This window comes from Panthera leo, chromosome B1, assembly GCF_018350215.1.
Source record: "Panthera leo isolate Ple1 chromosome B1, P.leo_Ple1_pat1.1, whole genome shotgun sequence".
Lineage (NCBI taxonomy): Eukaryota > Metazoa > Chordata > Mammalia > Carnivora > Felidae > Panthera > Panthera leo.
In genome coordinates, this window is record NC_056682.1 from 17,442,501 (window position 1) to 17,456,924 (window position 14,424).

Consider the following 14,424-nt stretch of genomic DNA (forward strand, 5'->3'; position numbering starts at 1 on the left):
CTTCCCCACCACTTTCCTCTCTCTCACACTTGTACAGACACCGATCTTTTATTTCTAACTACCAAACCTCCATATCTAAAGTTATTGAGACTGTGGACAATTTTTTCCTCTCAATTTCTGAAAACTGTTCCCTTTCCATTTCTGTCACCTAGTTCCTATCTGTATTTACTCAGGCACAGGATCTCATAGCTTTCAAAGCAGTATTCTTGTGTTCTTACCGCCCCCCCCCCCCCCATTTAGCCCATCTACCACAGTCAAATTAATCTCATTAAAACTTCTTTGCAATATTAGTCTAGTTTGAAAATATTCCGTGTTTCCCCTTAGCCTGCTGATTAAGTATATTCTTCTTATAACATGGTATGCTTTCAGCATACCGCAAATCATGTCATAACTAAGGTTTCTACAATTTGCTTTATATGTGTCATTTCCTCTCCTTAAATTGTTCCCTCCTGATTCACTCTTCCCTCAGAACTCACCCTATCCTACCTAATATCCACCTACCTGCCATGCCCAGCTCAATGAAGTGCTAGGATGAGCTCCCCTGCTCTTATCACACTGGATATAACAATTTTTTGTCCTCCTCCCGCTCTGTGCTGTAAGCTCCCTGAGGGAAGGAAATGTGATTTGCTCACCGTGTATCCTGTGTCTAGCCCAATGTCTGGCAAAGAGGAGACCCACAGTCGCTGAGTTCATGAATGGACAGATGGCTGAGGGTGGAGAATGGAAGGCAGGACTCTAGGAGAGGGGGGTAACAGGGGAAAATACACATCCATTCTTCTGAAATTAACAGAAAATCCAGGTGCAACCACCAGGCCAGTAACAACAGTGCAGATGGCTCTGATTTCTAGCAGCTGAGCAACAGGGTCACCACCCACCTCAAAATGCTTCCAAATTGGCTGGAAGAGATGCCAGATCAGTTTCTGTGATGCAGAGCTTATTTTGAAGCTCTGTGCTTGGATATTCTACGAAGGATTAAATACCACTTGGTTTTCCTAGTTTGTAAAAAGACTACAGGTTCATCTCCACACATATAATAAACCTTTGGAATTAAGAATTTTGGCAATATATTTAAATCTGGGACCTAAGGGTTAAGTTTCTAAAAACTTTAAAACATGAAATATACAGATTCATCATCTGACTGAATACGTTTTAAAGTCAGCAAAGAAAATGACAACTCTCTGATCTTAAATGAATTACCTGAATCACTGATTTCAAAAACTTCTTTCCAGTGCCTAAGGATAAACTAACACTTGCAAATTGACCAATTAAGTGAGACAAAAAAAAAATAGTTTGGCGTCATCGTCTATATAATTTGGTCAAAAGAAAGCTTACCTACTGCAATTTCCCACTCATAAAAGATTAAACAGACACCTAGCCTTATGGCTTCCTGCTATTAAATCAGGTCCTTTAGGCCACAAATTAGGCCACTGAGACAACATTTTATGCAACAATAATGCACTAATTTGATTCAGTTTACTGAGTCTATGTAAAATCAGCCAAACTTGGGTGGAAAGCAGGTGGTGGTAGACTTGATAAGGGAGGTTAAATAATCTGTAAAATCCCTTTCACCTCTAACATTCAAAGAAATAACTGCTTCCAAGGTGGCTCATGAACTAAGTCTAAAGATACACATGAGAGGGGCAGGGTTGCTGGTAAACCAAAACAGTTGTTAGTCTGCACGTAATTTTCAGATTCCCATCTTGGCACTTGTCCACAAAGTGGATTAAATGATCTATTAACATGATGAGAACTCACTGGGGGTAACTTCTAGTGACTAATTAAAAGATACAAGTAAAATACAGGTGGCCTAAATGCTTTTATTAAGTCCTCTAACAATCTTACCTTCCTCTCAGAGTGACAAAGAATTTGGCTCATTTAAGACATTCTTTTTCAAGAAATGGGTACACAAATGCACACTTTATTCAAATCAAACCTTACACTGAACCTGTTAAATGCCATGTTTGGCTTAGAGTTAGATCAATTGTTTTTTAAAAATTATGTAGTGTTTTAAGTATTTTTAAATCCATCTTGAAGTTTAATGATGACAGACAATTCCAACTGTGGAACCAAAGCTGTCCTTTTAAAACTCAAAAGATAAAGCCACAACTGACCTATATAACTTGCAGAAAAAACACATTTTCATGAATAACTATCAACAGGATATGTTGGGTTAACCACTCCATCTCCAAGAATGGCACGGGAAAACATCACTAAAACCTAGTTTTAACACGTGCAGAGATCAACTACTGAACCCTATATGTCGCAACCCACAAAGCCTCAAGAGGCTGCCTTTCTAAAAGACAAATAAATGAAGATCATCTGCCTTTTAAATGTTTCCCAATTTTAAGAGTCAGTGTAAATATCCAGGAAAGAAAGAAAGAAAGAAAGAAAGAAAGAAAGAAAGAAAGAAAGAAAATCTACTCTACCAAGCACAGAGTTAACAAAAGCCACTTAATGAAACTGTAGTTCAAACACATGCCCCCCCCCACAAAAAACTTACATGCATAAAAAATATTTGAGTTTACTCTTCTAAAGCATACAATTGTGTCCCTGTTTTCAAAGCTCTGCAATTCACATCAATGGGAACAAAAAAAATCTCAAAGAGACAACAGAAAGTTAGCTTCCTGGAAGAAAGCACTCTAAGTAAGAAAAAGCACTGAAGAATGAGGATCCCTCATTAAAAAAAAAAAAAAAAAAAAAAAAAGACCTTACAAGTTTCTCCTCCAGGGGGAAAAAAAAAAAAAACTAATAAACAGCACATTTTGCAAATGTTTAGCCCCGCAATTTATCAATCGCACCTCGTCTACCTACATTCAACCAGTTAGTACTTAACCCTCAGAGCAGTACTCCCTCGGGGCACAAAACATCTAAGAGAAACTGCGACTCCATTTCAAAGATCCCATCTCCTTGGCTACTGGCCTCGCCTTTCATCTCCCCAACGCTGGGACTCTCATAAATTGGAAGAATTAACCTAGGGCGAGATCGGTTAAGTCATTAGCGGGCTCGAGAATTACCGGGGAAGAGGAGCGGAGCGCGGCGGCGAAGTTTCCGAGCTCCGGGGCGCAGCGGAAGTCCTCGCCTCGCCCTCCGGCCGCCCGGTAGCCCCGCGCCGCGGCCGCCGCTCTGATTTCCAGCAATGGCTCCAGGACCAGACCCGTGCAGCCCCGGCCGCCGCCGCAGCCGCAGCCTGCAGCCCGCGCGCGGCGGCACTCGGCTCGGCAATTACCATTCGGTTCACGTTGCAAACTGTCCCCCTCCCACCTCTCCACCCCCGCATCCTCCGCCGGCCGCCCTAATCCTGAGCGGGTCCTGAACTTTCCAAGTGGGCAGGCGCCACGGCACTACCAACCTTCCAGCCGGGCTTGCTTTCATCCCTTGTCCCAGAGCACCGGCAGGAGCGCGCTCCTGGGCCGGACCGTGCGGGGGAAAGCACCCAAAGAGCCGAAAAGTCCGCCACCCAGAAGCAGCAAGTTGCATGCCTACCGAGCGCAGACGGCTCCGGCCCGGCCGCGCACGGGCAAACGCGGCGCGGCGCTGCGCCCCTTGCCCACCCGCCCTGCAGCCCCAGCTTCGTTTCTAGCAAACTTACAGCAAAGTTGGCCCCAAGTGGCAGCGGCGCTCTCGGGGACGCGCGCCTCGCCGCCTCAGCGCGCGCCCGAGCGGGGGCCAGGTCCTCCGGGGGCCTCACTGGGCCCACGGGTCCGCATGATGTCGGCGGCCCTGCCTCCCTCTCCGTGCGCCCCGCTCGGAGGCCACTGCTCGCCGCCCGCGCGCCCCACTCCGCGGCCGCCCGGCTAAGCACCGGCGCCTCACGCGCTGGACGCGGAATATATCCCTCCGCCCGCAGCCACGCCTGCGAGCGCCGGCGCTCGTTTCTCCCGCGCGGAAACTCGATCTGACTTTCCCTGGCGGCCAGACTCTGAGCTTGCGGGTCTCGGGCAACAACGCCCCGCCACGGGTCAGTGATCCCTTGCCGCCAGAGCCGCCAGCTCCTTCCGAGGAGACGAGCGAGTGCCCAGGGTGATCTTGCGACACTCCGAGGAACAGTGTGCGGCTTGCTCTAGTGCGGATGTTGGTTACGGCTAGCACACAGATCTGTGCAGGGAATTAATATGGAATGTTTCCTGCTAGGAAAGGGGAAACAGTTTAGCTTAAAAAAAAAAAAAAAAAAAGTGAGCTTCCCCCGTCTCCCTTTAGATTGCCTAGCACCTTCAGGGAATTCTTAAATCTGCATTTGAAAGCCTCGGTTCTGGGTCTGCAATTGCTCGGTGGAATAGAATCTTCCAAAAGGTCTCAAAAGGAATGCAGTTAGATCGGATCTACTTCCTTCTGCAGTGTGCACGAAGATCCAGGGAAAATGAAAGCGCTTCCTCTGCCACCTCTTTATGCAGAGCTGGTTAAATCCCATAACCTCCCCGACCCTGGTTACGAACCCCAACGCCGGCCTCTTCCGGCGGACACCCCCGACTCCCACGTCTGCGGGACAAAAGGCTGCTCTGCCGCCTCGTGCGCTTTCCCAGCCGGCAAGTCAGCGGCACAAAGTGTGGACCCAGTCTAATGTTAAACTACAAGTTCCCTAGGGACAAGGGGAAGCCCCCGAGCGTCTAGCTGCCCCACTCGGGGAAGCCCGCCCCCCGCCCCACGCCCGAGCGCGCAGTCCCGGTCCTGGGGCTGTGAGACCATCCTCGGCCCGGGCAAATCAGACGCGGGCTCCGCACAGCTGAGACTCAGCCGAAGCCCGGAGTGGTCCCGGGCATTGGAAAACAGCCCACAAAAGAGGGCGGACATGATCTCGGAAAGTTTGTGGGACTCGAACATTTAACACTGTGAGGACAAAGAGATCCGATTTCCCCGGAACCGGTGGAGGGGACTTCAGGGAGAACTGCGAAGCACGTGCGAGCGAGGGTGTCTAGGCTTAAAGAGAGACATTCCTTGGTTCAAAGTTAATGCAGTCTCTTCCTAAACCATATAAAAGAAGGCGTTTGACAAAATGAAGGTGTCTAGCAGGTTATGGCTGGGAAGGAAAAATAACGCCTGCAGAATGAATGTACTGATTCGCAGCACTAAGAGTATCTGGTGTACTCCCTGCGCAGTATTTAGAATACACACATATTCATTCACACACCCAGCAAACACCATCATCCAAACGCTTGGCCATCGTCATAAATGCGCAAAGTGCTCCTGGAGTTACAGGTCAATTTTATACTTGGAACACCTCGAAAATAGACGACCTGATCTCCGAGCTCTACCGGTATGCGCCCCTTGCCGAATTCTAACTCTCACGAAATCACAGTCACGCAAGAACGCCAACAGTGTGCTGGGGGAGTGAGGTAGAGTTGGAGGACAAGGAAGAACACTGAAAAGTAAAAAGACACCATCCCGTAACATAAAATCACAAGATGCTATAAACGCCACGAAAGAATTCCTGAACAAAATTACCATTCATTAATAAATAAAAACGCCTATCGGAGCTAAAACATCTGTTTGGGAATCCCGATTTTCCAGGCTCACTGCGAAACCTAATTGCCTGAAGAAGTTGCACTTTTTCGCCACAGGAACAGCCGAGAGCCAGAGATGGAGATTCCAGACTCGCGACGACACGTTTTTCTGATCCTTTAGCCTAAACGAAACGAAATAGAGATGGCTCTTTGCTACCATCGAATTACCCTCACAAGAAAGAGTAATGTAGTTGAAGCTCTACGTTCGTCCTTTCAATAGTCGGCCCTCCCTAACCTTGTCCCCAAAGGCTTTTGGAAATAAGGGGAATAGGGGACGGTTCCTGAAAACAAAAACGCTTTCCTCCAGCCCTGCCTTTCTATCCAGTCCACCCAAGCCAGTATTTGGAAATTAGAGAATGGGCCGTAATGGGTGGTAAGTGAAGGCTGGGAGCTCACGCCCACGTCCCAGGAGCGCCCAGCAGGTCCAAGTTCTCGGTCCGCGCGGAACCCAGCAGGGATCGCGCGCCTTGCCGGGTGTCTGGACTAGAGGGCGCTGCGCCACTGCAGATCACGCGGCCCCCGTTGCGCCCTCCCTGGGCACCATTTCTATAATAAGTTACATTCAAAATAATGCACAAACAGCATAGCTTTTCAAGTTCTTTTGAACACTGCTATGTACGTATTTTATGAATTCCAAAACCTGTGCAGACTGATCTTTCATTCCCGAGGCATGTACAACCAGAGGGGTGTGCAGCTCGCCAAGAAGAGAGCCTGTAGGATGCACACGCTTCCCTGCACTAGCTCAGAGCCAAACAGCCCCACGTAATTTCATTTACGTTTAAACTTAAATACAAAAGGCTTGCACTAAACAAAGAACTTACCAGTTCAGCCGAGTCCTTGGATGCAGGCTTTAAAGTCCTCGGTAGCTCCGTAATCCCCACGCAATTTGGATATTTATTAAAAAGCCGTATCTGAAGTACCAACTTTGACTCCCTCGGATCTTCAGCATGTCCCCAACGAGAGCGCGATCCGCCGCCGGCGCTGCCCGGACCCAGGTGGCCACATCTCCGGAGGCTCCCGTCCTGGGTGGAAAGTTGAACACCAAAAGGAGGCGAAATGAGAGTGCGCGAGGGCTACGGAGAGGGCCGAGGAGAAGCCAAGTTTGTCAGGACATGTCCAGGCAGCAAGCCGCTGAGTTTGGGAGTTGCGGCCGGGAACTGCGGCGGATCGCTGCCTCTTTCCCCACTCCCTCCCTCTTGGAGGAGGTGGGGGAGGGGAGGTGACGTCAGCGCCCCGCCTCGCCCCCCGCCCCGCCGCGAGGATGGGATTCTCCTGCGGGGTCCGCCTCCCCGACAGTAGCACCGAGCGAGCTGGGGGCCGGAGCGGTCTCCGCTGCCGCAGCGCTCTTTTCCCGGAGACTTGTGTCCCTTTCCACCGTGCGACGTCTCCCCGGCTCTACCGCGCGCCGGCGTTCCTCGCACTCAGCACCGGAACGGCCCCGGAGCCCCGCGGCGCGCACCCCTCTGCTTTTCCTTTTGGGCAAGCCCCCTCCCGCAGCGTTTCCCACGCGTCGAACTGCAGGTGATGCTCTCCCTCTTCTGCAGCCGAAATTCGTCGCGACGTGTCGCTTGCCGGGTTTTTGCAAGGCGGAAGCGAGGACAGTCTCTGCAGACTGGCCTGGACGACTTGTACTTTGTAGCCCTCCAACTTCTGGATGTGATGTATTTTAAATAGCTCTTGTCCTCTAGCGCTGTTTGTGGTCTTTGTATTGAAAATCACAGAGCCATATTTTAATTTTCAAATCCTTTGCAAAATCGCCTACGTTTTGACACGGTACTCCGAAGCGTATAAGGTTCCGAGGGGTGTGGGGGAAGTGATGGAGGAGGAGCCAATTTTTAACGTTTCTTACAAATCGTCCTTAGGGATAGGAGCCAATACACAGATCAGTCGTCTACTCGTAATGTAGAGCCAGATAAACGCAAACACTATTGAAATTTAATTTATAAATGAATGTGTCGTTTTTATGTAAGCGTCCAGACTCCTGGAAAATATCTACTGTGGAACGTGTGTTGGTTGTGGTTGGGTGTTTTGTTGTTGCTGTTGTTGTTGTTGTTTTTTCCCCTAATGCCATTGATGTACCAAAATAAAATCTATCCTGAACAGCGTGAAATTCCCAGGGTGCCATTTCTGGGAGTTGACACTGTCCACAGAAGTTTGTCATTAAAATAAAGAGGACCCTGAAAAGGGCGGGGACGCTGGGAGCAGGATCTATCAGTACATTTGCAGCCATTGATGTAAATCTGCCTGTCTGTTTAGCTGGTCTTTCTCTTTGAAAGGTAAGGAGCAAAAACCCTGAGGACCCTGGAAACAAGGCAAGGAGTTGAACAGAAGGAAGATTAAATGTTGGAGCATTGTATATGCTTAGCCTTGAGGGAAATCCTGTAACTTCTCTAAATTTCAGTTTTCTCATCTGTGGTAAGGGGATAATATCTGTTTCACTCTGAAAAATGTATTCGTGTATTTATTCATTCAAAAAATATTTATTGAATGCCATTTCTTTGCCAGAGAGATAACATTCATTCACGTGGGCCACACTTCCACTGAGCATCATATAAAGTGACGAGCAAGCACACAGTAGTAAATCAATAGCAGTTTTCTTACCCTCTCTATTTTCGCAGCGTGTCAGCTTTCACATCCCTAAAATTAGGAAGAGATAAAGGGAGGTTATCACAAATGATTCGAGATACATTTTGATTTAGAAGGGAGGAGAGAGCAGGGAGAAGCTAGGAGACAGAGAATTTGGGGAAAGGACCTTAGAGGCCTCAGCAGACCAGAGGGCAGTGGAAGGTGCCAGATTCCTGAGGAGGGAGGAGACAATCAAAAGAAAGACTGGCTTGGGAGGCCAGCCTGTCCCTGCAGAGGACAGACTTCTCATGCTTCACTATTTCAAGTACACAGGCCCACTCCTTTTATGTCAACAGCTGAAATTAGAAATTGACCACATATTACAAGTTCTCATAAATGAGGCACATCAATTTTTCCCAGATGCTGCTGTGCAAGTCAATTCAGTGTGCTCTACAAGTCTTTAGAGTTATCCTGTAAATCAAAGTTTCCCCATGTAAAAAAAAAAAAAAAATCATAAACAAAAGAAACTTATCTATAATTGATGGTATTAATCAAAATAGCTGTTTTTAAAAACACAGCGCGAGACTGGGGCACCTGGCTGGCTCAGTCCATAGAGCATGTGACTCTTGATCTCAGGGTTGTGAGTTTGAGCCCTATGTTGGGTATAGAGATTACTAAAAAAAAAAAAAAGAAAAAGAGAGAGAGAGAGAAAGAAAGAAAAGAAAAAGAAAGAAAGAGAGAAAAACTGAAAAAAAATTAACAAAGTAAGAGGAGAGAAAACTTTTAACAGCCTCCAGACCTGCATGGTCCAATACCACAAGTAGACACTAGCCACAAGTGGCTGTTTAAATTTATGTTCAATTCAGTTATTTTGGTCTCACTGGCTACAATTCAAGTACACAATATCAGCTTGCGACTAGTGGCTACCTGTTGTTCGGGGTCAATTAAAGAATATTTTCGTCATGACAGAATTCTATTGGACAGCATTGTTATGGACTTTGCTATTGTTTTTGGAGAGCTACACCAGGTATTATAGTTTTTCATGCACCCAATATTGAGTCACTTGCAAAGTGAAACAAAAACACAACCAGAATCACAGCAGATTCACTCATTCCACAAATATTGATCAAGTACCAGCGATATGCTATGTGACATTATAAAGGACTCGAATTTTAAGGAGTTATATCTGTTTGGTGATTAAGAAAGATTAACATGGCCTAACATAGGCTTTTAATTGTTTTCTTTCATTGCTGAATACTAAAACCAGGGGGAAATCACTACATTTAAAGCAGAAAAGAATTCTAAGACATGTTTAGGCCTTGCCCTAAGATTAAATAATTCTAAGTAGTCTGGCCTCTGGTATCCCACCCTCTGTGATCCTTCTCACTGCTTTCTCCTCCGCCTGCACTCCCTTTCTGCCTACACTTCCTGGAGGTAACACCCTCTTCTGCCCTCTCCACTTCCCAGCTTTGGAATTATTTTACTCTTTGCATTCAAATACAGCTCTCCTGCGGGATCTGCTTGTACTCTCCAAGGGGGCCATTAGAGCAGACAACTACTCAATCTAAGAATCAGTAGCAGTTAACTATGGGTATGAATATGTTAATATTTCTAGTCCCTTCCAAGGGCATTATAACAAGGGCTTTCTTAAACCTAAATCTTAATGATGAAATTTTATTCTAATGGTGAAATTCCAGATGCCATGGCCAATTAGGCAAATATTTGGAGGTATTACAATTCACCTACTGGATGACTATTAAAAAAAAAAAAAAAGGTAACCTTCATTTTAGAGATAAACACATAGTAGAATAGGCTGGTTGTGGATATTCTGTCATGACAAATAGAAGATCTTCACCCCCGGCTGGTTTGGGAACAGATCTTGCTGGATAGATGCAATTCTTATGATGTTTTTCTCAGCTCAGTGATTGAATGATCTCAAGCCTACCTTTTTGACCAGTAAGCAATGAATCATTCAGAATCTGTTAAAGCCCTTTTCCAACAGAGGTAGTAGAAAGAACATCACACTCGAGGTCAGAAGATCTGGTTTGAGTCTTGTCTTTGCCACATAAAATCTAATGCATTTGCTTATTACTGAATTTGGGGAGTCTCACTTTCCTTAATAAAGGAATCTCTAAGAAAACAAACAAAAATGTGCCCCGACAGTTGGGAGATACCAACTATATCAAATTGTTTGATACAATTTGATAATTACTACAGTATCATTATTCTCGATTTACACACAATTTTTCACCTTACCACTACATCCCAGCTATGAGGCTTTGTAGAACCAAGAGTAAAAAGTAACTTTGATTTGATGCCAATTATGCCCCAGACTCTGCTCCCACCTCTTTGTATGCATCATTTCATGTAATTCTTACAAAATCCTATAAGGTATTAGCAATTAATACCCTACCACCTTGTTCCAGATGAGAAACTAAAGTTAGGTAGATTAGGTAACACTCTAATCGGTATAATGCACTAACTCCAATACCCTGTACCTCATTTGAACCCTTTATGAACCAAGGTGGCTGTTGTCAGCAATGTTGTGGTTCAAGAAGCAACCTAAGAGAATAAAAATCTATCAAATGATGGCTGGAAGAAGGTGTTCCTTTGTAGCAGCTACACCGAGTATGGAGAAGGAACTGTCTTAAAGTGGGTCATTTAATCACAGAATGAGAGCATCACTGATTGTGTTTAGGAATATATGTGTAATACACATTATTTGTTTGGCTTTCCTATTTTTCTAGGCAGATATACATACTCTTAAACTCATTTTGATTCAAAATCATTGTCTGACTTCTAACTTCTTTAATCTGAACAGCAGGAAAAATGCACACCAATTGTTCTCAATGAATTCTGACAAGGACCATCTCACTGGATTTCATGATCAGTGTTTCATTTTCCACTTCACTTTTCCTTTTCCTGGTCTGCAACCACTAGTGTTTCTATCTCTCTCCAATTCTCCTTTCTTTCTTTCTTTTATACTTTCCCATATGACTATGTGGGAAATTCCCTCTACCAATACTTTTTGACTACTAAGATCCCATCCCTTTTCTTGGTAGAATTGTTTTGGACATCAAAGCTAATATGATACAGAGATGAAAAGAATCCCATTTCGGAAATGAGACTTGTAATAGTCCCCAAAGACCTTTCTCTAAAAGATGATCTATCCAAGCCCAAAGGATAATTCTGTATCATTTGTCATGAGCATATGGGCCAACTATAGCCAATGACATGTCAGAGAAAGTTTCCTGAAGGCTCCTGGAAAAAGAAAATGTTCTTCCTCCTAAGAGAGATCCACAAGAGACAGTATGTGTCTCTGTGGACATTGTCAGATTAGGATGTCATGCCTGGGACTATTACAGTTTTCTTACTTGCTGAGGATGAGGCCTAAACCAGGGAAAGCAGATAAGGGTTCTCAGTGACATTGAATCAACTGTCTCTGAAGGCCATCTTAACTCAAGACTACTTTTTATAGGAGATCGTAAGTTTCCATCCTATTTAAGCTGGATTGTGTCAGATCTGGGGTGCTTGTAACTGACATCATCTCCTACAGCTAGATAATCCTTTTTCAAATATAGTAGGAATTATTTGAAAGAAAAAACAAATAGATGTACCTCTCAACATCATGGGTCAATAGGAATTGAGCCTGACTCTAACAACAAGATAGAACGATACGTGGAACTTTTCCTTAATGGTTAGAAGGAAGTTTTTAGATACATAATGATTCAGTCTCGCACACTGCCCGTTCTCCTACCATAATGAAGATGAAAATAAGGATAGAAAATTTTATTTGTTCAACTAAAAGATTTTCCTTCATTCCTACTGTTCCTTCCTCTCAAGGGCCAAAGCATTTTTTGCATATTTCCCAATATCTTTGTACGGAATTCCCAGAAGTAATTTCTTAGAATCTGCAGTGATTGTTAACCAAACCGTGCTTTCAAATAATTACCAGAGGATAAAGCAGTCAGCTGTCATGCCCACTGGCAATACATGCATGACGTTTGGGATATGTATCTATTTGTTCTTCCGATTCTCAGTATCTCATGCCAAACCAAAAAGTGAAATCGGTTTATATTCACCATGGCCCACTTTGCCCACACTCCGCCCTCCATTGAAATAGAATCATTCAAGCAAAAACAAAAACAAAAAACTTTTTTCCGATTAGGATGGGCTATGGTTGAAGATAAGGTTATCTTTGAGTCAGCTTTATTGTTTTGCAGCTTTAAGAAGGAAGATAGTCTACCTCTGCCCCTTTTTAAAGCAACGATGAGTAAAAAGCCTCTTCTCCTATGTGGGCAGATGTATGGGAGACAAAGAACAAAGCAATCTTTGTAGGGGAAGGTGGGTGAGAGGGGATTCTGGCCAAACTGACCTGACGGGATTCTTGCTGAAGGCAGCCAAGGTGACCCAATATTACCTGGGAGATGGCGGGACAAGGACATTTGATCAGATAGCCAGGGTGGGGGATTGTAACTTAGCCAACTCAACAGGATTCTTGCTACAGCTGGGTGATTCAGGCCTAACAAGGACAGACACCAAGGTCGAGGCCGAGAGTTTGGTCCAGGGGAGAGTGTTGTCAGTAGCTGGCTCCTTCGCTCGCTTCTACTCCCCTGTAATTGTTTTTCCTGAAAAAAAAAAAAAAAAAAAGAGAGGGACAACTGTTATTAATCAAGCTTCTAAGACCTTTTGAACCTTGGCTGTAATGTTTGCAGGTTAACATTATTAGTCTGTGTCGTTGGTTTATAAAAAAGCCAAACTGTTTAATTGAGGCAGGATCCAAATGGGTGAAGGCAGAGTTTGTAGAAGAGAGAGAAAGGAGTTAGAAGTCTGAGAATTTAAGTGAGTTTTGCTTCTAACATTTACTGGCAAGTTACTCAGCTTTTTAAATAGTGATGTGATTTGCTGGCCTCTAAGATGGGCCCCAGTGATCCTCACTTCTGACATTCATACCTTTGGGTAATCTCCTCCCACATTTTACCAACCAGGGTCTGTGACAGTAGAATAAGCCCAAAGTGATGATATGTCATTTCTGAGATTAGGTTATAAAAAACACCAAGCATGTATGCTCTCTCTCTCTCTCTCTTTCTGTCTCTCTTATTATTTGCTCTGGGACAAGCCAAAGACCCCCATAGTGAAGAACCGAAGGCTTCTTCCAACAGCCATGGTTCCAACCAACTTGGAACCAACCAATTTGAAACTCCAAGCCTGAAGTAGATCTACCAGCCCCAGTCAAGCCTTCAGATGCATGCAGCCCCAGAGACAGCTTGACTGCAAACTCATGAGGGACCCTGAGTCAGATCACCCAGCTAAGCTGCTCCCAGATTCCTGCCCCTCAGAAACTATGTGAGATAATAAATGTTTGCTATTTTAAACTGCTAAATTTTGGGGGGAATTTGTTGCTCAGCAATAGGTAAAAAATTTGGAATACTGGCTTCCTTCTAATAACATACCGAGAACTCAGAATAAGCATGGATTAGAAAATATTTGGTAAACCTTAAAGTATTAAGTGAATGTTGGAACCATACAAATAGATTGGAAGATAATATCTAGAACACCACTACCCCAAAGAACTTTGTGTGCGGATGGAAATGCTCAGTCCACGTTGTACTGTATGGTACTACTGAACACTTGACATGCGGTGAGCACAAAATGAGGAACTGAAATTTTTATTTAATTTTGAATCACTTAAATTGAGACGGTCATAGGTGGCTAATGGCTACCATTTTGGACAGAGTGGGTCTAAGGGTTTCTACCCACAAATGACTTTTCCAAAACAGAGTCAAAAAGAACGCAACATTTAAAAATCATGATCATGCTATCTTTACCAGTTACGAATTTCTGAAAGAGGATTTGTGTTTTTTATGAAGTCCAGAAATGACGGATTGAGTGGAAGTAATTATGTCTTTCCTTGTGTGAAAAAGAACCACGCATTTTATAAAACCGGGGTTTTCTTGAGACCTCAGAGAGATTTCCTCTTGTGTGTATGTGTGCAATTTATTGAACATGAAATTATGGACTCAACTGACTGTCTCACACGATGGCTAATCTGCACGATTGACTGAACAAGCATGCAATGAACCAAGTGTGCCCACGGTTACCTTAGCCACACGGGGCACGGCTGACTCATCCACCTGACGGGTGCGAGAGACTTAATAACTGAGTGGTTCTTGGCACCACCTTATTTAGTGATGTCATTTGGTAAATATGCCACCCCAGATGCTAACACAACTGCCCTAAGTTACTTGTAATGATAGTTAAGCCTAACTAGACATAGACTTAAGAGATCGTACTAGTTAAGGCTTGTAGGACGCCAGGCATGTCATGATGTTGGTAGAGCATACACGTTCATCTCGATGTT

At 44.7% G+C, this 14,424-nt stretch overlaps 1 protein-coding gene across 3 annotated transcripts in view; it reads right to left on the bottom strand.

Moving 5' to 3' along the window:
• The window catches only part of FAT1 (FAT atypical cadherin 1), a 134,721-nt gene extending 128,058 nt beyond the window's left edge, over positions 1-6,663 (bottom strand). The window contains exon 1 of one of the 3 annotated variants that reach the window (XM_042934340.1): positions 6,320-6,663. The gene's annotated coding sequence lies outside the window, so the exon portion shown is untranslated. Of the gene's footprint in view, positions 1-3,589; positions 3,707-6,319 lie in introns of those variants that run through there. The other 2 variants (XM_042934339.1, XM_042934341.1) reach the window with 2 other exon arrangements.
• Between the last annotated feature and the right edge of the window lie 7,761 nt (positions 6,664-14,424).